Here is a 21,304-nt window from a genome sequence, read left to right on the forward strand (position 1 = left end):
TACAGTCAAGCCGTTTTTTCTTGCAGCTGTTGAAAGGATAGGATTTTCCTAACACTAGCCAACCAATTTGAAAGAAATATTTTTCAAATATTAGAGGCTTTCTTTGCTGTTGTAGGTTTGTAGAACAGGCTAGGTTTTGAACTGACTATAAGTTGTAGTATATTCAAAGCTTGAAATGTGTTTAGCTCTGAAAAGGTCCTCCATATTTTCCATCTTAATAACTGTTGTGTCACCCTATCCTCCAAGCTGTCCAAGACCTGCACCTTGAAATTAGATATTTCCTGTTCCTCCATTTCTATCAGTCATCATCAACTTCTACCTCCTGAATTTTTTTGAAAACATCCACATCTATTGCCATTGATGGTTTGCAGTGGCATTTTCAACCTCATCTTGCAACAGAATCATTTGGGGGAACTTTGAAGAATATTGGTGCCCAGGTGTCACTCCCAGAGATTCTAATGTAATTGATCTGGAATGGTATTCAGGAATCTGCAGTTTCAAAAGCTCCCCAACTGACTCTAATATCCAGCCAGCGTTGAGAACCACTGGACTGGAGACTAACTTGAGATCCTTATCATCTTTTTAGGATTATGAAAATATTCTCCTAAATTGTCACCTTGACTCTCCCAGTCTGGTTCCTTCCCAACCTGTCCTCCACACCACTTCCTGGGAAATCTTTTGGGGGAATTGGTTTCCAGGGAAACCTATCTGACGCTGTCACTCTCATGATTGTGACCCTTCTGCGATTCTAACCTAAGTGCATTGCTGGAAACACAACCTCACAGTGGGCTACCCACCTCCCTCTGCTCAATATCAACACCTATGCTGTTCCTCTCCCAGTTTATCCTATGGGAGTACCAAAGTAGTCTTTGGTATTCAAAAGAAAAATATCTCAAGGCAGTTGTGACACTCTATTTTCTTAGATGTCACATAATTTCTTTCCATACAGTGTGGTATGCTATAACTAAAAAATTTGTGACTTCCCTGACTCCATAAATGCAGAACTAAGGTAATTTAAATAGTAATAACAGTACATTTTGTCACGAAAATAACCTCCACACAATGTTGCATTACATTTCTATAGTAACACTGACCAAGAATGATGAATGGGTTATGTATTCCAGTAGAGTCCACATTTGTACAGAGGTGGGATTAAGAAGCCCTCTCCTCACAAAACCCTGTTATCTAAATTCTGCAAAGGAAAAAATAATTCCTAAAATGTCCAACCAACTTTTATTTTTCAGCACATGTCATCAAAGCCTTAACGATACTTTTGCTGTGCATGGGTTCCTGTAAAGAGTCAGACACCTGCTAACACTGCAAGTTCACCACCATTTGACCATTCATTTATTGTATCTCTAACTGCATGAGCAATTTTTGAATTGGTTCAGGCAGTCGTTAAAACAGATTCCCGAATCACCCTTTCTTCTTTCTAAATGCTATACTCATTATCATTCAAACTTTAACAAATAGGTGAGTTAACATTTCTCTGTCATTTACCCACACCTTCTTTTCTTCTGTCCAAGAACTCATAATCTCTCACTCTTTATGGCCACCACGAGAATTGGCAGTTGACACCCTTTGTGTGCCCACTTTTTACAAAAGAACCGCCTCATGTAAAAGTGTGCATGTGTATTTGCGGATGAAGACACAAAACGATGTTTAGTAGAGCTGTGACTTCTGGGTGGTGAGCTAGTCTCATTCGCTAGTTCAGTGATGTACTGTGCACAGTAATCTTAAACTGTGGATCAGTCAGATTTAGCCTCAGTAAAATTAAAATTGCTGAAACATCGTGGACCTCTGCTACGGGTACGCGAATAGTCCAAAAGCCACCCTAGGAGTCTGGTCTGGATAAACAGAAGAGTCTAAAAGCAACCCTGGGAATGCTCACTGAGTTGCCCGGATGTTGAGCCATTGGAGACCATGGGTTTTTCCCATGCCAGGAGATGGAGCCTCCCTTGTACTCAACTTCTTGGGTCTCCAGCAGGCGGCTGGCTTTCCTAAACAACTAGAGTTAACAACTGACATCTAAACCACCCTGCCTAGTGCTAGTCCTTTCCTTGCCACCATGATTCCCTTCCCCATCGCTGAAGAACTTGCCCTATCCCTGATAAATAAGAGGCGCAAACAGCTAGAGAAGCTGGCTCTCTTTCCTGGGAAGTACACTCGAGACTTGCCCCAGCACTTGCCAGGGTGAGAGGTTAGAGAAACACGCTCTTTTTTACTGACGCTTGCTTTGCAAATCTCATCGAGAATTCTGTCTGTTACCCGTAACGTGTGAGGTGAACTTCAACCTGAGCCCGGCACATGATAAATTTTTGGTGGCACTTGTGAATTCTGGGAAGTGAGAAGTCAACATGTCGCTTGTTTTTATTATGACACTACTGTGCCCCATCCTGTCTTGTGACCCTCTCCTTTTGCACGTTCTATTCTTCTGCCTATATTCCTTTCCTCCACTGACCACCTGGAAACCTCTAGTGGGGCTTCAAGATCCATCTGTGCAGTATTAACCCTCACCCCCTGGTCCTCATCCAAAGCAGAGAAAAAAATCACACTCTCCTCCGTGCTACTGACAGGTGCAACAGACCTAGGCGATTCTTAGTACTGAGGCATTATTTTTCAGGATTGGCCCATCCAAGGAGCCAAGGTTTATCACGGCTATATATTTTTTATGTATACTTAATTTTTTTATTACGTAAGAAGTATGTATTTCTGAAAAATTAAAAAGTACCGAAAAGCTAAATATGACCCAGAAATTAAAACTTCCTAATGTTTTGTTGATGCCATTTTGGATTTTATTAAGAAGAAATGACCTGATAAACCTACTTTCTTTTCTTAATAGGAAAACATGGCAGTTCCTTGTTATTCTTATTTGCATTTATTTACTTAGTGGCAACATTTAACATTTAAAGTTTGCTTACTGGTAAAATTGAATTTCTGTTTTGTATTTTACCTGTTCACATATTTGTGTTTATTTCTTTATATTAAGTATTTATCTTCTTCTTATTAATTTGTCAAAAGTCTTTATTTGGTGAGCAAATTAACTGGTTATCAGCTATGCAAATATTACTCATATTGTAAATATTCTAATCAGTTTATAATTTTATTTTTTAAATTTCCCTTTATAATTTAAATTTGGTATTTTATATATTTTAGTCAAATTTGTTAGCCTTTCTTAATAATTTCTACCTTGATTTCACATTTAGAAAAGTCCTTCCTCGCCCTAAATATTGAAATTTTTTTCCTAAAAACAATTTCATGTTTATATTGGAACATTTAACTTACTTTATGGCTTACTTAAGTATACCTCCTTTCTTTTTTTCTCTTCCTCTCTTCCTTCCTCCAGCAAATGCTTTTTGACCTACCATTCTGTTCAGGCATTCAATTTTTTTTTAATGTTTACTTATTTTTTCAGAGAGAGAGAGACAGAGAGACAGAGTGTGAGCGGGGGAGTGCAGAGAGAGAAGGAGACACAGAATCTGAAGCAGGCTTCAGGCTCTGAGCTGTCAGCATAGAGCCTGACGTGGGGCTCAAACCCATGAACTGTAAGATCAAGACCTGAGCTGAAGTTGGACGCTTAACTGACTGAGCCACCCAGGCACCTCTGCACTCAATTGTTTTTGACACTGAGTAAATAGCTGTGAACAAAGATGATACGGTTCCTGTCTTCATAGAGTAAAATATTCTAATGAAAAAAAAAAGATAATAAACATAAAAACCAAGTAAATATAGATTATAGTGTTACAGAGTGATAAGTGTTAACAAAATATGAAAGGGGTAAGGAACTAGAGAATGGGATGGGAGTACCTTATATAAATAAGAGATGGCCTCTCTCTATTGGTTCCTAGGTTGCTTATTTCTTCACAGCAGACTGAGATCTGTTAGCTCAAAAGCCACTGGCACCAAAATCAAAACTTTACATCCAATTATTTTAAATACAGCCCCAAGTAACAGACATTTAGCCATTGAAAGCCTGCCTGCTTTGTGTACCCTGAAACTGTGTCCAACATCTGCTAGGCACAGATAAGATAAATTCTGGGGGTGTATAGACCTCAAACTGATGCTGTCAACTTTGGAGCTGTCTGGTGCCAGTGAGTGGCATCATCTGGACACATAAACCTCTCCCTGATCCTACTCCCTGCTTGACCTCCTCTGCTTCTGAGCAGTGACCTTGCACCATAGCCTCTAGATCATGCTGATGTGAAGAGATTCCTCACATACAAACTTGTTAAAGTAGCCCCTAAATAACACTTGTGTGCATTACCGGTCAGACCTTTTTCATTGATCGGCCTGGAAATCCCTCAAACCCCCTGCAGGGTGCTATCTTAGGGAGGTCAAGGAAGGCCTCGTTCAGGAGGGAACACTGAGCAGAGACCAGGAACAGTTTTGGTGGAAGACTGTTCAAGTCAGAGGGAAGAGCAAGCCCAAAGAGCTGCAGGCAGCACAGAGTTAGGTATGTGCTGGGAGGCAGGAGCATCAGTCAGCCCCAGCACATGCATCCTGCCAACTATTTATTCAGTCATCTTCCCCTTGCCCCCTATTCATTTCAAAAGCACTTTTCTTATATTGTCAAGTCTTATGGATATTTGATTTGTTTCTGGCCTTTCATTCTGTTCCTTCACTTTCAAATCTTAAGCCAACACAGACTTGTTTTAAGATGAGCAGCTACATTTTACTTATTGTTTTCATTTTAGAAAACTCCTTGGGGGGTGCCTGAGTGGCTCAGTCAATGATCTCACAGTTTGTGAGATCGCGCCCTGTGTCGGGCTCTTTGCTGTTAGTGCAGAACCTGCTTGCGATTCTCTCTCTCCCTCTCTCTCTGTCCCTCCACAGCTCATCCTCACTCTCTCTCTCTCTCAAAAATAAATAAATAAACATTAAAAAAAACAGAGAAAACTTCTTGGAAAATTTCAAAAGTGTATGTTTCCTGATGTGCTTTAAAATAATATCTGCTAGTTCTCCCTCTCTCTCTGCTCCTCCCTCAGTTGCGCTCTCTCTCTTTCTCTCTCTCTCTCTCAAAAAATAAAAAATAAACTTAAAAAAATAATAATATCTGCTAGTTTTAAATTAAAAATCTATTTGGAGTCTTCACCTGAATTGCATGAAACTAAAATTTTGATTTGGGGATAACTGGAGTCTTTACAAGGTGGTGTCTTTTGACCAGAAACATTGAATGGATTTTTAATTACTAAATTTTCAAAATGTCACTTAGTTAACTGTTCCTATAAGTCACTACATTTATTTTAAAGTGTATTCACATGCATTTCATGTTTTGGTTGCTCTAGGAAAATGTAATCTGCAGGGTTTTTTTATATTTTCTAATAGGTTATTGCTATTATATAGGAAAGCTAATTGCTTTTTATATTTGTTGGTTTTATAATCAGCTACTTTAATTAAATCTCTTATTAGGCCCAATGGGTTTCCAAACAATCTTGCATTTTCTTCTTAGACAGTCACATCATTTGCAAACTGATAATTTCACTCATTGTTTTTTCACTTACATCTTTTATTATGTTGTTTTCTTACTGGATTGCATTAGCTAAATTCCTTAGAGAGTTTCCTTTTGAACTGCAGAATCTTTGTATGTGTTCATTGATTTTTCTATCAGAGGCTAGTATATTTTTTCAAGATGTTTAAATCTTGCAAAGTTCAGGGATACATCTCTTCTCTGGGATCGAACATATTTTGACTCTTTTATTCGCAAGAAGATGGAAATTTCAGGAAACAAAGAAGCAGAGATCAGTCAATAGGTTTTACTTCTCCTTTATTCCCTCTTAAGTGTAAGATTAAGCAGTCTTGAGAGATCACCTGTACCTCCACAGCCCTCAGCAGGATAGGATCTTGCATAGCTGGGACCCTGGGAGAGGATGGTGCGCCCAGAAGATTTTAGATCTAACCCTTTAACAGGACACACAGGTGACAGTTCTTGCAAAGGGTTGGTGGGAGGCACTTAGATACCCTGATCAATTTCCCCAGGTGGGAAACTGTGGGCACACTGTGAAATGGAATCTCACTGTTTATTTTTTCTCTTGGGAGACAGAGGAGCAAGTTTCTCCCTTGTGTTTAATGCCAATATAAAAAGCAAGCAAAATGTTTTCTAAACACAGGGGACTTTGATGAGGAATTTACAGACATTTTATGTTCCCTCTTTGCTCCTATTTGCCTCTTATCCGAGAAGAGGCCCACAGAGACCTCGGTAAGTCGCCGCAGTCTCCGGGCCAGTGGGCTTCCCGTGAGAAGACACACGGTGCCTGTAGCTGCCATGGTCTCAGGCCCAGCGGAGGAGTTCTTCCTGAGCCTCTTCCCTGACACCAGCCTTGGAGCTGAGTTTATTTCTTTCACAAACAATGTCACACTTGTTTGTATACCGGGGTATTTCCTGAAAAAGCTTAGGTGAGCAGACAAAAATTGAGGGAGAATTTTCTCCAGTTCCATTTGGCCAGATCGAGATCCATTTATTTTCAGAGACTAAGGTAAAAGTACCAGCTCCCCCTGTAGAGCTTTTGAGCTCTGTCAGGGCCTGAGGTACTGCCTCTTGGCTCCGTTTAGCATCACCACGCCAGGTAAGAAGCGGCTCTGCCTCGTGCACCCCTCTCCTACACCCCCAGCCCAGTGCAGTCTGCCTCCAGTATGCACTGGGAGGTCACCGTGATCCAATGCTCTGTGACTGGGTCTGGCACACTTCTTCCATGACTTGTACCCAGAATAGCTTTTATTTGTAGCTCTTGGTTTTCGGGGCTCCGGGACTGAGAATGGACTATTGATTGGTATCCCTTCCACTTACTAGTTCCTGTTTTCTCACGTGCAGGCTTTCCCCGTCACCTGCTCTGAAGCTGGTAAGAAAGATTTTTGTTGTTGTTGTTTGTTTGTTTTGTTTTGTTGTGTGTTTTTTTTGTTTGTTTTCCACATGGATAGCACTCTTTCCTGTCATCAGGAAATTTTTGTTATATTATTTCAACAAGAATGTTTCTGGGGAGTGCATGTAAAGCTCATGCAGGCTCAGTTAGCCAGCTTGAAATGGAAGGCATGACTTTAATAGTGTGAGGGTGGGCTCCCAATCCATGCATTTATAAGCAATTCTTAGATCCAGACTTTATGAAGATAAAAATAAAATGATTTGTGAGATTGACTGAGCCTATACTATAAGAACTATATGCTATTCATTTATGTTATAGATTCAGGCATCCATTCAGCTTCTTGCTTATTCATTCACTGAGTTACTTCACAGTATTATTGACTACCTTAGCACGCACTTGAACAAGGTGTCATGGTTGTGGTTACACGCATTTTCACATGAACACACACATTTTGCCCACATCAGTTTCCTGAGTTTGATATTGTATTAAAGTTATGCAAAATGTTATGCAAAAAAACCCTGGGGAAACTAGATGAAAGGTACAGAAGATCTCTCTCTACTGCTTCTACAGTTTCCTTCTAATTTATTATTATTTCAAAATAAGTTAAGAATAAAGCAAGCGGTATAAACATGTTTCTCGCCCCCTTAGAGATTACTATTCACCAATGAATTGTAAAAACAGTGTGCATGTGTTTGAAGTTCATCATCCACTTCCTTTAAAAAAAAAAAAAAACACCACCAGATTTCAGTTTTTTTTTTTTAGCGTTTTATTTATTTTTGAGACAGAGAGAGGCAGAGCATGAATGGGGGAGGGGCAGAGAGAGAGGGAGACACAGAATCTGAAACAGGCTCCAGGCTCTGAGCCATCAGCCCAGAGCCCGACGCGGGGCTCGAACTCACGGACTGCAAGATCGTGACCTGAGCTGAAGCGGACGCTTAACCGACTGAGCCACCCAGGCACCCCCAGATTTCAGTTTTTTAGATCAGTTTTAGGTTCATAGCAAAATTGAGAGGAAGGTACAGAGTTTTCAGATATGCCCTACCCGTGTTTCACATCACAACCTCCACAAATAGAAACAACCTGCACCAGAGCCATGGACTAGTTACAATTGATGAACCTACATTGACACATTGTTATGTTATTCTGCAAAGTTCATAGTTTAGTTAGGGTTAACTATGGATGTTACATAATCTCTGGGTTTTCACAAATGTTTACAATGCCATGTATCCACCATTGCAATGATGTACAGAATAATTTCACTGACCTAAAAATCCTCTGTACTCTGTCTTTTCATCCCTCCTTTTCCCTTAACTCCTGGCAACCACTGATCTTTGTTCTGTTTCCAGTTCAATTTTAAAATAGAATAGTTTTATCTTTTCCAGAATGTCATAGAGCTGGAATCACACAGTATGTAGCCTTTGCAGATTAGCTTCTTTCACTTAGTAATATGCATTTAAGCTTCCTTGACGTCTTTTCATTGATAACTCTTTTCTTTTTAGCATGGAATAATATTCCATGGTATGGATTTACCACAGTTTGTTTACCTTCTGAGGGACATGTTGGTTGCTTCCAAGTTTTGGCAATATGAATAAAGCTGTTACAATAATCCATACCCAAGTTTTTGTGTGGACGTAAATTTCAACTCCTTTCAGTAAATACCAAGGGGTCCAATGGCTGGATTGTGTGGTTAAGAGTATGTTTGGTCTTGTAAGAGGCTGCCAAACTGTCTTCCAAAGTGGCTGTACCATTTTGCATTCCCACCAGCAACAAATGAGAGTTCCTGTTGCTCCCTATCCTCACCGTCACTGGTGTCACTGTTCCAGATTTTGGCCATTCTGAAAGGTATACAGTGTAACTCGTGGTTGTCTTAATTTGCAATTCCCTAATGACATATGATGCGGGGCATCTTTTCATAGGCTTACTTACCATCTGTGTATCTTCTTTAGTGACATGTCTGTTCAGGCCTTTTGTCCATTTTAAAAATCAGGTTGTTTTCTTACCATTGACTTTTAAGAGTTCTTTGTATATTTTGATTAATAGGTCTTTTATCAGATGGGTTTTTTTTTTTGCAAATATCTTCTCCCAGTCTGTGGCTTGTCTTCTCATTCTCTTGACCACCTTCCTTTTTTTTTTTTTTTTTTAAATAAGCTGGTGACAGCATTTAGCTGGCATAATTCAGGAGACCATCTCTCCACCGGGCTTTGCCCTCATTACAGGGACTCTACTGTGAGGGTGCTCTGGGTATAACCTGGTTCCACTGCCTATGAGGTGTGCAGCCTGGCTAAGCTTCTTAATCTCTGTCCTCAATAGTCTCTGTCAGAGCTGGAGATAAAACCAACACTTACCATTGGGTGGCTGTCAGGATAGAAGGAGCCAACCCCAGCCGAGGATTTGGTGTCCTTGAGTGGACATAGCAGAGTCTTCAAAAGTGTAGTTATGACTGACATGTATGATGACACCCTCTTTTGGCTTTAGCATCTTAATTACTAAGTTTTAGTCCCACAAGTGCTTTCTCTTTTTGGGATATGAGTGGTTTCGGGAAATGGTTATGAAAATTATGGCAGTCACCTTGTGGCAGTTGGTACTCTGGGTTTCAGATCCCCCCTCCCTTTTTATTCCTTTCTAAAATGGGATTTGAATGTATCAGCCATTTGGTAGTTTGATAACACTCACTGTCTATTCCCATTAGACATTCTTTCATCCAACCCCATCAACCACAGACATTTGGGGGGTTGTGTTTAATCACTTCTGTCATTTGCATACTACAGTACTGTTTTAGACTTTTCATATACTATGATAATAATAATTACTCCCATTTCTTGATTGCCTACTGTAATCCAGACTCTTGTGCTAAGCACTTTACACATATATTTGTATATATATATACCATCTCATTAATTTTCACCTGTGATCATCCCCAGTTAATTGATGGGAAAATTGAGACTTAGGTAGTTAATTGACTTGCCACATTCACCTGGTTGGTGAGATAGAGAGCTGGGATTTGACCCCATGCTCTGTAACTCCCAAGTTCCCAACCACTAGGTGCATACTACCATCAATGTCCCACTTAGAGATTCTCGAAAAATTGCTCCAAAACCATCTGCATAAGAATAACTTCGAGGGGGGTGTTAAAAAAAAAAAACAACAAAAACAGCTTCCCAGTCCCACCAGACCTGTTGAATCACGCTGTCTGCTTTCTCTCCCTTTCTGAGCATACCTTATTCCTGCAAACATTTTACACTTTATCAGAAGAAAGAAATCTCCCAGCTCCTGGGAGCACAGAACAGATGCCAGGAAGTGAAGCTGTGTGGGCTTATGGGTAGAACTGAATGAGTTTATATCCAACCATGAACAAAGGCTGCCAGACTCTAGGGAAAAACTTATATAATATGCTTTCCTTCTCTGGAGTTCTTGAGTTTATTTTTCTGAGTTGGTTTCTGTGGCAATACGGCCACACTATTTAGAGGTTTTCCTTTATGCTAGCTACACCATTTTTTCCAGGTCTACTTATAGGAGGTGATGAAAAGGAAGTCAACAGTAATTACGTTTTTGGAGAAATCTGCTAATTCAGGTTTGGGGGACTTTGAGGACAAAGGTCAAAGTGAAACTATACTGGGGCTTTCTTGATAATAGCATGTTCTTTAAAATGAAAGCCTAACTCTTCAATGTGGGACATAGGTGGGTTTTGGTTCAACCCAATGGATACATTTTCTAACATCTATAGAAATTAGATTACCTTCTTCATGTGATATAAAATGAGATATGTTCACAATAGGGCCTGGCAAACTAACAAATGTTCACATTATTTTATTATCATTATTATCGTTATACACTATATTGTAAGAAATGTTGAGTAGATCAACTTAAGAAGTCTTTTGATAAAGAATTTCCATGATTTGAAACAGCAATCCCAATGACCTATCCGTACTTTAAAAGTCTGCTAAACATAGATAGATAATTGCAGGTCATCTTATTTTGTGCCATTTAGAAGTTGGCACCCTCTTCATTCTGTATATAAAGGATGCTTTGCTCAAATCCTCAGGCTCTTGGAGTCCTCAGGGGGAACCTGTCAGTGTGATGAGTCTTCACATGCTGACAGGCCCTCCGATCTGCCGGATGGTATTTTGGAGCAGGTCCTTGGGGAAACGACACCAGTCCCAATGAAGGTCACGGTGATTATTACTGGGCAATGGGACATTGTTCTGCTATTGTAAGTCATCGGGGTCAAATGTGTTGCTATTTCCTAGAAATAGAAACTGTGCTGTGCTTGGCTGATGCAGGATTCCCAGGAGTTCTCCATTCAGGAGTAAATGAGGCGCTCAGCAGAGAATAACCGTGTTCTGCAAAGCGGCTTGGGGCGGCATCGCCTGGGGATTGCTTCAGCCAAGATGGATGGATTCACTCTGACTGAGGCATTCCTGAGGGAGCAGTACTTTCCTCTCCCTTTGAAAATGCTCATTCAGATTTGGTGTGTTTGCAATTTGGCTGGGAAAGGCCACCGTGAAACAGGTCAAATAACGGGACCCACATTTCTGGCTGAAATGGTCCTCCCCTCCTCTCCAGAGATCTGGCTGACTCTTCCTTTTTCTTTAAAGCTCCGAGGAGACATGATTTCTTGCTGAACTGTACAGTAAATATCTGTGGCTTCACTCCCATTTCTACCCAATCTCCAGCCTTATCAGTCCCTCGTCATTGGAATCACTCAAGTCTACCTATTTTTGTCCATCTCCCCTGATACTGTCTGGCTTTGGACGGCTACCATTTCTCATCTGACTTGCTTTAATTACTGTGTTTCTCATCCTGGCCCTCAATCCTGTCTCTATCCTTGAAAATCGAATATGTCACAGCCTTGTTTAAGTCTCTTACATATAACTTGTTGAAAAACTAGAAAATCCAGAGGAGCCAAAACAAACCAACATTTACCAGAAAATAACAAGTGTGTAAAATCTTTTCCATTCAGATGTAGCAACTATTAACATTTAATTGCAGAGATGTCTAGACTTTATTTTCTATTTATATGCATATGTTAATTTTTTTCCAAAGTAGAATTATACTATAAATATTGGGTTTTAACTTGCTTTTTTTTTTACATGACAACATATCACACCTTATTCTCCTATAAATGGATTTTATCTGCATTGTTCTATTGTATTTCATTATAGGCTTATATTATTGTTTCTACAGCCAATGACACTGTTGTTTTTCTAATTTTTTTTCACTTTATAATTAACACTGTAAATCATATCTTTGTTTAGAGATCATTACACCTATTCTTAAATAATTTCTTGGGAAATTATAATAGAATTGTTATGTTGAGGGTGTGTACATTTATATATATTCTTTTTCAGACATATTATTTGATAGACATTTTCAATTGACAACCATATGTATTAATTATTTATGTTTATGTTAATAATTTCAGGACTTCTATAACACAACTTCTTCAATCTCAGGTCTTCAGTTCTGTTCCAACTCTCCACTGGCTATGGAATTTCAGTTTTTAAGTTTTTAAGTTTTTTAAGTTTATTTTTAAACATTCTATATTATTGCTGTGGTTTCTAAACTACTGCATATCTGCATACGCCATTTTGTTACCTTCACACACAAAAGGTAACCTGGCAGCCTCTGAAGTCCCTGGGCCATGAAATATTCCCTTAAGACTTTATAAGTCTCAGGGCACCTGGGTGGCTCAGTTGGTTGAGCATCGGACTTCAGCTCAGGTCATGATCTTGCACTCCATGAGTTCGAGCCCTGTGTAAGTCTCTGTGATGACAGCTTGGAGCCTGAAACCTGCTTTGGATTCTATGTCTCCCTCTCTCTCTCTCTGCCCTTCCCCTGCTCACATTCTGTCTCTCTCTCTCTCTCTCAAAAACAAATAGATGTTGAAAAAAATGAAAAAAATTTTACAAGTCTTCTCCAAGTGTTCTTATGTTTGCTTTCACGAAGGTGTCAGAAGTCACTGGAGGTATTGTAAGTAAACAATTTTGTTCTACCTAAAATTTGGAGACCTTCCTTTAACCTTTATAATTGTAGTGACTACACATAAATATTTGTTGAGTGAATGCATAAAAACGCTTTGCTAAGATGTGACTCGATGGCAGTGGAGGTGAGCCAGCGTGTCTTTTCAATTACTGTGTCTAGAAATGACAAACCCCGAGAACCTGTGCACACATACCTCCCTCTCCCCTTTCTTTAAGCTCAGGGAGACTTTCTTCTGTGTCAGTCTTGATTTTGCTTTTCTTCCATTTATTCTTCTTTGTCTTCCAGGAATACTCTTTGCCATCGTCCCTTCCTACCTCCTTTTACTTTGTTTTGACTTCCTTATCCTTTCCCTTGTCATTCTGGAAAGGTTTCTCACTTTTGTCCTTCTGGCAACTGAGGAGATCTTTTTTTTTTTTTTTTTGGTTGTTGCCTCAGGTGTTGTCTGGGGGTTCCTTCCCCCACTGGGGGTTCTTTCCTATCACCCTGTTCCTCTTTACTCGCCCTGCTTATGCTACTGCTCCCTCTTAGGCCTCCTGACATCTTTCAATGACACCAAAACATTTCCTTGAAAGATTTTTTTTTCTCTAGTCACTGAGGTACATATTTTCCAGAGATATCTTTTTCTTCTGAGTCTTCCAGATGTTGTTTCCTTTTTCTTGGTATAAAGGACGCTTCTATAGTTCTAAATTATTTGATGACTTCCTTATTTTTTTTTCAGGAAAACACCAGATTTCTTTTCAGATTTGATGATGAGAAGCAGATATGGCAAATGAATTACTCTTGTCCGTGCATCTGGTGAGCAAATATCCCTTCCTGAAATGCACTGGGAGGCCAGGTCACTGGGCACAGCTCCATGCCAAACCCAAGTTTCTGATGGCTCTTTGTCTAAGGGAAGTCTTCCCTCTCCTTCAGTCACCTGATTCTTTAAGACTCTTGATTAGGTGTACACACCCCCCCCCCACATGCCATACATACACACACCACACCACACAATTGCCACATGTACACACATGCACACACACATGTGCACACACATGCATGTACACATCACACACTTGTATCACATACACATATGCATACATACAACACACGCACAACTCCTGCATACACATATACCACACACCACACACACACACACACACACCATGCCACACTAGTATGCACATACACATACACACACCCCACACACAAACCACATACAACTTTCAATGTGGTACTGTTACTAGAGGACTTCTGTAAACTCACGTACCTAGCTTTTTACTTGTGGGACTGACATCACCTTGTATCGCGAGTCCACTCCTACATCCTGCCCATTTTTCCCCTGGAACTTGTATTCCTTTCCAGAAAGTAGTTAATGGGGGGATGAGTCCATTTCCCTTGCCTCGCAGCCTGGCAGTGTCTAAGGATGAGCTTCTCCTCGTCCAGTGGGTCATCAGGGTCATCAGGCCACAGATGCTCCCTCTTTCTTGCATTTTTTGTCCGTCTGGGTTTTGCAAAATGAATCTAGGTATAGCCTAGAGAGTTCCTTGGCTTGGTGTTTCTCAATGCAACCCCTTCTGCCTTATAAGTAGCGTCCATTCCCCTCTAATTCTGACATTAGATTGTCTGTCATGGGTGGTTTTCGATAGTAATGGGAGTTTTCATTTTTTCCCGTGATTTTTAAGTGAGAAAATGGGACAGGTTGCATGGGGGGTTGTTGAGACAGGCACAATCCTGAACTAGAGGTCCATCTCGATTTTTGGCATAAGAGATTGGAAACAGTCTGTGATTTAGGAACATATTCTGACAGCGGTATGAGAATACGTTTAAAATCCTCATTAATGAATCAGGTAGGAAATATATATTTATTTAGTAAGGTGCCAACTGTATGAAAAATCCCTTTATTGTTTCTCATATTTCTGAAACTTCTTAACAGTGCATAGAGACAGAATGTCATCATTATCCAGGAACGGCGCGTTATCCTTTTTTTCTTAGGACCACTCTTTTCTAGGTCACCTGCTGCTTCAATATAGCTCTGAACAATCTAGCATGCTAACCATCTGACTCCATTCTCCTCACTAAGTCGTGAGAGAGAAAACAGCCTTGCAGCAAATTATGCCAAGCACAGGATGGAATGAAAGGAGAGGAAAAAGCCTCCTTTCCCTTTCTCCCCCGAGAGGGGCAGTCATGGGGCAGGGTGGCGTTTGCATACCCAGTACATGTGTTCTGAGAGCATTTATCCTGACTCCAGCCCTCTGATAACCAGCCACATGACTGTCCATTTCCCACTCACTGTATAACCCCCTCCTCCCCAGGCAGTTATTAGGTATCGAGTGCTCATCCACCCTCGCATTGTTATCACATGCCATGGGCTCAGGATAAACTCACAGAGCAAACTCCTTCCTCCACTTCTTTCTGCTCCCTGCCGACCCTAGCCAGCAGGACTGGGAAAAGCCCGGGCTTGGAGGTCAGACAACCTTGGATTCAAAGCAGGACTGTGTTATTTTGTGTCTAATGGGCTCCTCGGATTACCATTCTGGACTCTGCAACCCCAGGGTGCGAAAGTAGCCTCTCCCTACGGTGAGACCCTGAGAGCACTGCTGGGCTTTCGAGTGTATGCCTCACTTCGGGGCACGGCCAATTCAGAGCAAGAGTTTAAGAAGTTCTGCACCAACGGTACCTCCCCAGGGAGAGTCTCTGGGGTTCCCAGGGGTCACACTTGCGTTCCTTGTCTTCTCGGCTGCTTCTCAAATCCTCTGGCTTTTCATCCTCTCTTACATCTCCCCACTCACCTAAGCTGCTTTCAGAAAGAAATCTGAGAAGTTAATTTCTACTAAGGTATATGTGACTGATAGGTTTTAGTACATGTCTTCTCCCTGGAACTTTTATATTTTAGCTGAATGATTATATCCTAATTTATGGAATGGTAGACATGGGGAAGTGAGTGAGTGATATAATGTTACCGGCAGTGGGAGTTTTCTGGTGTCCAACAAAGCACACCAAGGAGGGAATTGTCTGGCTTCTCTCCCTCTGAGAGCAGCCCTCGCTCCCAGCATAGCCGTTTTAAGGCTCCGTGTAATCTTCTCCTGAACACCCTAGTCTTGGCGTAAAGCACACAAGGAGGGTGGCAAGTCAGAGATTTGGGACATCAGAAAGGAATTAGTGCCCTTGAGCCGTGATGTCCCCATCCCAGAGTGAGGCTCCACAGTGCACTTCTGTGTTCCCAGGAACAGCACAGCAGGTGGGGGTAGGGGGAGGACTGGCCTGTCTTAGGCATTTAGAGGGGAAGAAGGGGTAAAGAAAGAGGTAGGGATGCCTGCCCAGTGCTTGGAAGGATCCCCGTTAAATCATGATATCTAACATTTACTTAGGACTCAAGAATCAGACATAGTGCTAAATACGTCTCTGCGTGATTTAATGTAATTCCTGTACTGACCTCATGAAAAAGGAACTGCTTCAATCTCCCTTTGACAGGTGAGGACATTGGAGCAGAAAGAAATCAAGTAAATATCTTGCAAGATTTCCCCAAAGAAAGCAGGAGAAGCAGGGTTTGAACCACGAGCCCTGTCTCTGGAACCAGCTGTCAATATGTACATTCTCCTCCTTTTCTTACCGAAAGGTTAATAAATGAGTCCCAAACAGCTCGTCCTGGTACCTCAATTTTGGAGGCCGCCACGCCATTCCCTCGACTTCCAGGTTGTCTATGCCTCCTTCTTTGCATTTAACCAGTGCCACTTCCCTCATTCTGTCACTCACCTCTCTTCTTATGGTGGTACCTCCCTGGGCTGCTGGCACTGACATCCCTCAAGCCGAACACGGAGTTTTCCCATCCAGGTGCTGCCCCTGCCACCTACAAGGGTCCCAGCTTTGGGGTGCTCCTGGAGCTGCAGAGATGGGCCCACCAAGTCTCTGGACTAACAGAATAGTTGAGGCTTATGCAGCCTGCAGCAGGAAACAACCTCCAAATGGACAGAATTCAGGCTACTCTGATCTAAAGAACCCGATGCCTCAACACACGGCCTCCACACTCATTACTAATAATGGAGGGGCAGACAGACTTATTCATGGCTTCAGCTGGGAAGTGACACGACCACTTCTGTTCATACTTCATTGGCCTGAACAAACTACATGGCCCCATCCAGAAAGGATGGGCACGAAATGGAACATAGTGAACATACAGCATTACTTCTGCCACAAGTTTAAGATAAGGCCACAAAGAATGTTCTGTAAGGCTGACTGACAATTCCCTAGTGGAGGCTCCAATGATATGAGGGTTTTCTGACTCTCTTGAATGCTTCAGAGTCTGGGTGCCTATGTAATCCCAGGGGTCTGACTGGCTGTCAAAAAGAGGATTTCTTTGGGAGAAATTCCCATTTGCTTAGTCCAAGAGCACCGCTGGCTTGGGACAGAGTTGCCTTTACATTCTTGAGCTTCTTGATTTTACTGAACTAGGTATTCTTTCTCTGCTGTCTTTCAAGCAGCCCAAATTATAGGCCGTTATATCTCTGCTCTATTCTGAAGCATCAGTCAGGCAGAGGGGAACCTGCCACAAGGCAGGACGTCTGCCCTGAGAGTCAGACTCCTCTCTCTCTCTCTCACATCAGGTGTCCTCAATTAATCTTCCTCCAGAGAGAAGGAGCACAATGGGACTTGTCATTCGTGTTAATCAGAGCACATATCTTCACTGTGAATTGTTCCAGCCTGAGGCTTCTTTTCAGAGATGGCTGCTGCTTGCCTGAGATGGGAGGTTTGTGGTCCTAGTACCATTTCTTACGGACATGCAAGTGGTCTTATTTCCTTCAGAATAATAGCACATCTTCATTCATTTGGCTCCTGGTCTCTATGGCACTCCTTGATGCATAGCCAAAGTCACTAGGTAGCCCACCTACCCATCTAGCCCTGATCCCAGCTCTGCTTCTCTCCAGAGGCTGGTCGGAACAACTGACTGGGTCTTGGGTTGAGAACCCTGTGGACCTCCATTTGCTCAGCCTTGGAGCTCACATCCCAGCTCTGCTAAGTGGACATCTACCTCTACGTTCACCTTCTAGGGGACCTATCTTCTTTGGGAACTCTGAGCTTCGGTAGGTGGTCTAATGCACAGAGGTCCTTTGAGGCAATTTTTAGGGTTACTTCTGAAGGGCACCAGAGTTGTTGTCTTATTCTGAACCCGTGTTTCTATTTGGCTTTATGCAGAGATTCCTATAGCCTTAGCCAAGTCCTGGCACATTGCCCAATTCTAGCGGTTTCCAAAGATACTCCCCTCCTAGCCCCCCAAGCCATGTTTCATGTTGAAATGCCCCCCTCCTCTTGAATCCTGGCTGGGCTGTGACTCATGCTTGATCAATGGAAAGTGGCAGAAGTGATACTTTGTAACTTCTCAGCCTGAGCCAAGTGAATCCTGGCAGCTTCTAGTAGGTGCTCCTGGGAACCCCGCTGCCCACCTTCAAGAAAGCTCTAGAGAGGTTGTGTGAGAAGGAGCCGGGGAACCTGCCTGAAAGATCTTGTTCATTTCCCAGTGGCCAGCCAGCATCAACATGCCAGCCATGCCATTTAAACCATTTCCACTTGAGTCCCAGACATTGTGGAGCAAAGACAAACTACCTCACTGTGTCCCGCTTGATTTCCTGACCCCCAGAAACATGAGGGGCAATAAGCTGATGTTTAACCCACTAGCACTTGGGGTTGTGTGTGACACAGTAACCAATGACCAGAAAAGGGGACACTTGTTTGTGGGAATGATGTTCCCTGGAGGTGTCCAGTGGACATTTTGCCTGGTACGTGGGACACAGTGGGTTTCTTGAGGGTATTCCTATATCCAGAGGGGCCTGGGACAAAGCCTGGGACAGATGGCTGGCTTCCCAGCCAGCAGAGCAATTTTCCATTTCCTAACCATGGATGGTGCAGTGTCTCGCCAGCTCCAGGCTTTATTCAGGGAGTTCAGATCTGTGCTTTTGCCCTGGAGCCTTGACCTCCCCACAGAGATGTGAAAACCCACCTCTTCAACATGGCATCTGGATCCTCACTGTGTTCTGCAAGGCTTCAGCTCCCAGAGCTTTCTGGCCTGAGCACTTGCCCTTCATCTCTGGCACCTGGAGATTTTTTTCTTACTGCCTTTGAGCTAAATCATTAATTGTCTTAATATATGTTTTTTCTTCTAGACATTGTAATTTGGAGATGGGACAAGGATGGGCTACATAAGAGAAATCCCAGAGGCAGCCCCATATGACATTTTAACCTGATTTTCTTATCTTCTCTCTCAAATATTTTTGGGCATTTCCCCCCTACATCATGAGACTGTGCTAGCAAAACCACAAACGTGTTCTTACAAAAGATGAAAAATCATACAGAAAAAAAAAAAAAGAAATGATGTCCTAGATTTTTAAAGTCACAGTTGTACTCTATTGTCCCACCAGGGTAGGTCTGACAGTTGAGACTCTGTTTGCTTTGGGGACCAGCGATGGTAACTACCAATCAGGGAGGTCTCCTTCCTGCCCAGTCTGTGCTTTGTAACAACCACCCAAGAGCTGTGTCCTTAAAATCACGCCCACTCGCAATCCATTTCCCCTGCAGATGACAGCTAATGGGGCCAGGCTGCTCACATGCATCTCCTAGATAATGTAGAGGGGTTTTTTTCCCCCATTTAGATTTTAATAAAACTAGCAGATGGGAATTCAAGCTGTAACATTCAGCAAGAGAATTAATATACTGAAATGTGACCCTTTGACAGATACTCAAATGAGTATAAGGCTATCAGGGCAAGTGAACGGAGAAAAAAATCATTATAGAAGGAAGGAAACTGGAAACAGAACTGAGATGATTACACAGTCCTTTGAGAAATGAATAAAGGACTCTCTCAGAAGTAATTAAGTCGCCTTGTATCCACAGACTGTATTTTGGCTTATACACTTAACACACATTTCTGTTTAAGTTGCTCCCCTGTTCAAAGCCTCCAGTGATGCCTCAGTGCCCTGATTTCTTACCCTCCAGCTCCTGTCCCAACCCACCCCTAGCACATTAACTTTAGGTACACTTTTGAGTCACTGGGGACCTTTATAAATTGTGGAGGCCTTTCGCATACACAAAAATAGATCAAACATAACTGACATGCGTGTTAATCATCTCATTGTATGTTTACTTTTACACCCACCAGAAAGCTTCGGTGATGGATTTGAATTTTGAAAAGATCGCTCTGGCTACAATGTGAAGAAAGGACATAAAGCAAAACAATGACAAAAGAAAACATGGCAAGTAATGTAAATGGAAACGTAGAACGGGGAAATCAGGGCCTTTCAGATGGGTATCTGTGGCTTCAGACAATTAGTTAAATTAATATTACTTAAATATATGCCATATGTTAGAACTTTGCTGGGTACCCAGTGCAAGAGGAAAGAGATTGTATAAAAACAAAATGAAACAAAACATAATCCTTGATCTCCAGTGATTAACAACACAGTGGGAGAGATAATATAAACAAGCAGCTATAATACAAGGCATATTGTGAAACCTGAAATAGCATACAAATCGATTATGAGGGGGAAACAGATCAGATCACGCAGTGGATTTTTGTGGAGTAATTAATGAGGAGAATATCGTTGCCTGGGTCCCACCCTAGAGATGCTGATTTAATTGGTCAGAGTAGGCCAAGACATCGGTGCTTTTGCAAAGTCCCTGTTGAGTAAAATGTGCAGCCAGTGTCGAGAAGAGTGCTCTATGGTCTTATCCACCAGGCAGCTGAAGGGCAATGAAAATGATGCTCTTCAAAGAAACCTGGGCCAGGTTTCAGATCTCCTAAGCAAAGACAGCAGAGAACAAAAGCTAACATTGCTTGAGCAGGTTTTGTGCTAGGCATTTCAAGAGTATTGTCTCAGTATTTCTCCCTGGCTGCACATTAATATCATCTGGGGAACTTTGAAAAAAATACTCATATCTCAATTTGGCCCCAGATCAGTTGAATCAGAATCTGTGGTGTGGGGCCTGGACATTAATGTTTTGGTTTTTTGTTCTTTTTTTTTTAAGTGCTCTTGGACTTGACTCTTCCCTGCAGGATGACTGGAAACTACTAGCGTTGGATGCTATGAAGTATCTCTAGTGCTTATATTTACAAACCCCCTCCCTCCTTTATGGAGTCCCTGTTTTCTAGCCAAGCAAGCCTACTGGCCATATTCTGAGAACACCACATGCCTCCTGCTCTCCTATTTTCTAGGCCAGAATAACTCCTGGCTTATTTCTTTGGGAAATCTACCTATCATTTAAGATCCATCTCTCCCTGAAAAGCCTTTCTGATTTCTCTTACGAGAATATAATTTCACCTTCTTTGAAAATGTCTTAGCTCTTGCTTTTATGTAATTTTTTCCATGACATTTTCCTCTGCTTTGTGTCATTTCAATTAATAACTTTGATATCTCCCTGTTATACATAAGTCCCCCAGTGAAAGACTATTTCCCACTAATGCCACTCTTCTCTGCCGGCTCTAGCAGAGGGCCTTG

General features: G+C 41.8%; 1 long non-coding RNA gene across 1 annotated transcript; it reads left to right on the top strand.

The window, feature by feature from the left end:
* Positions 1-12,185: 12,185 nt before the first annotated feature.
* On the top strand, positions 12,186-20,111 carry LOC128314749 (uncharacterized). The gene is made up of 3 exons (XR_008296727.1): positions 12,186-12,827; positions 13,558-13,634; positions 19,969-20,111. It is a non-coding gene; the product is annotated as an uncharacterized LOC128314749 (long non-coding RNA).
* Positions 20,112-21,304: the final 1,193 nt, after the last annotated feature.

The sequence above is a fragment of the Acinonyx jubatus genome, chromosome A2, assembly GCF_027475565.1.
Source record: "Acinonyx jubatus isolate Ajub_Pintada_27869175 chromosome A2, VMU_Ajub_asm_v1.0, whole genome shotgun sequence".
NCBI classification, from domain to species: Eukaryota; Metazoa; Chordata; class Mammalia; order Carnivora; family Felidae; genus Acinonyx; species Acinonyx jubatus.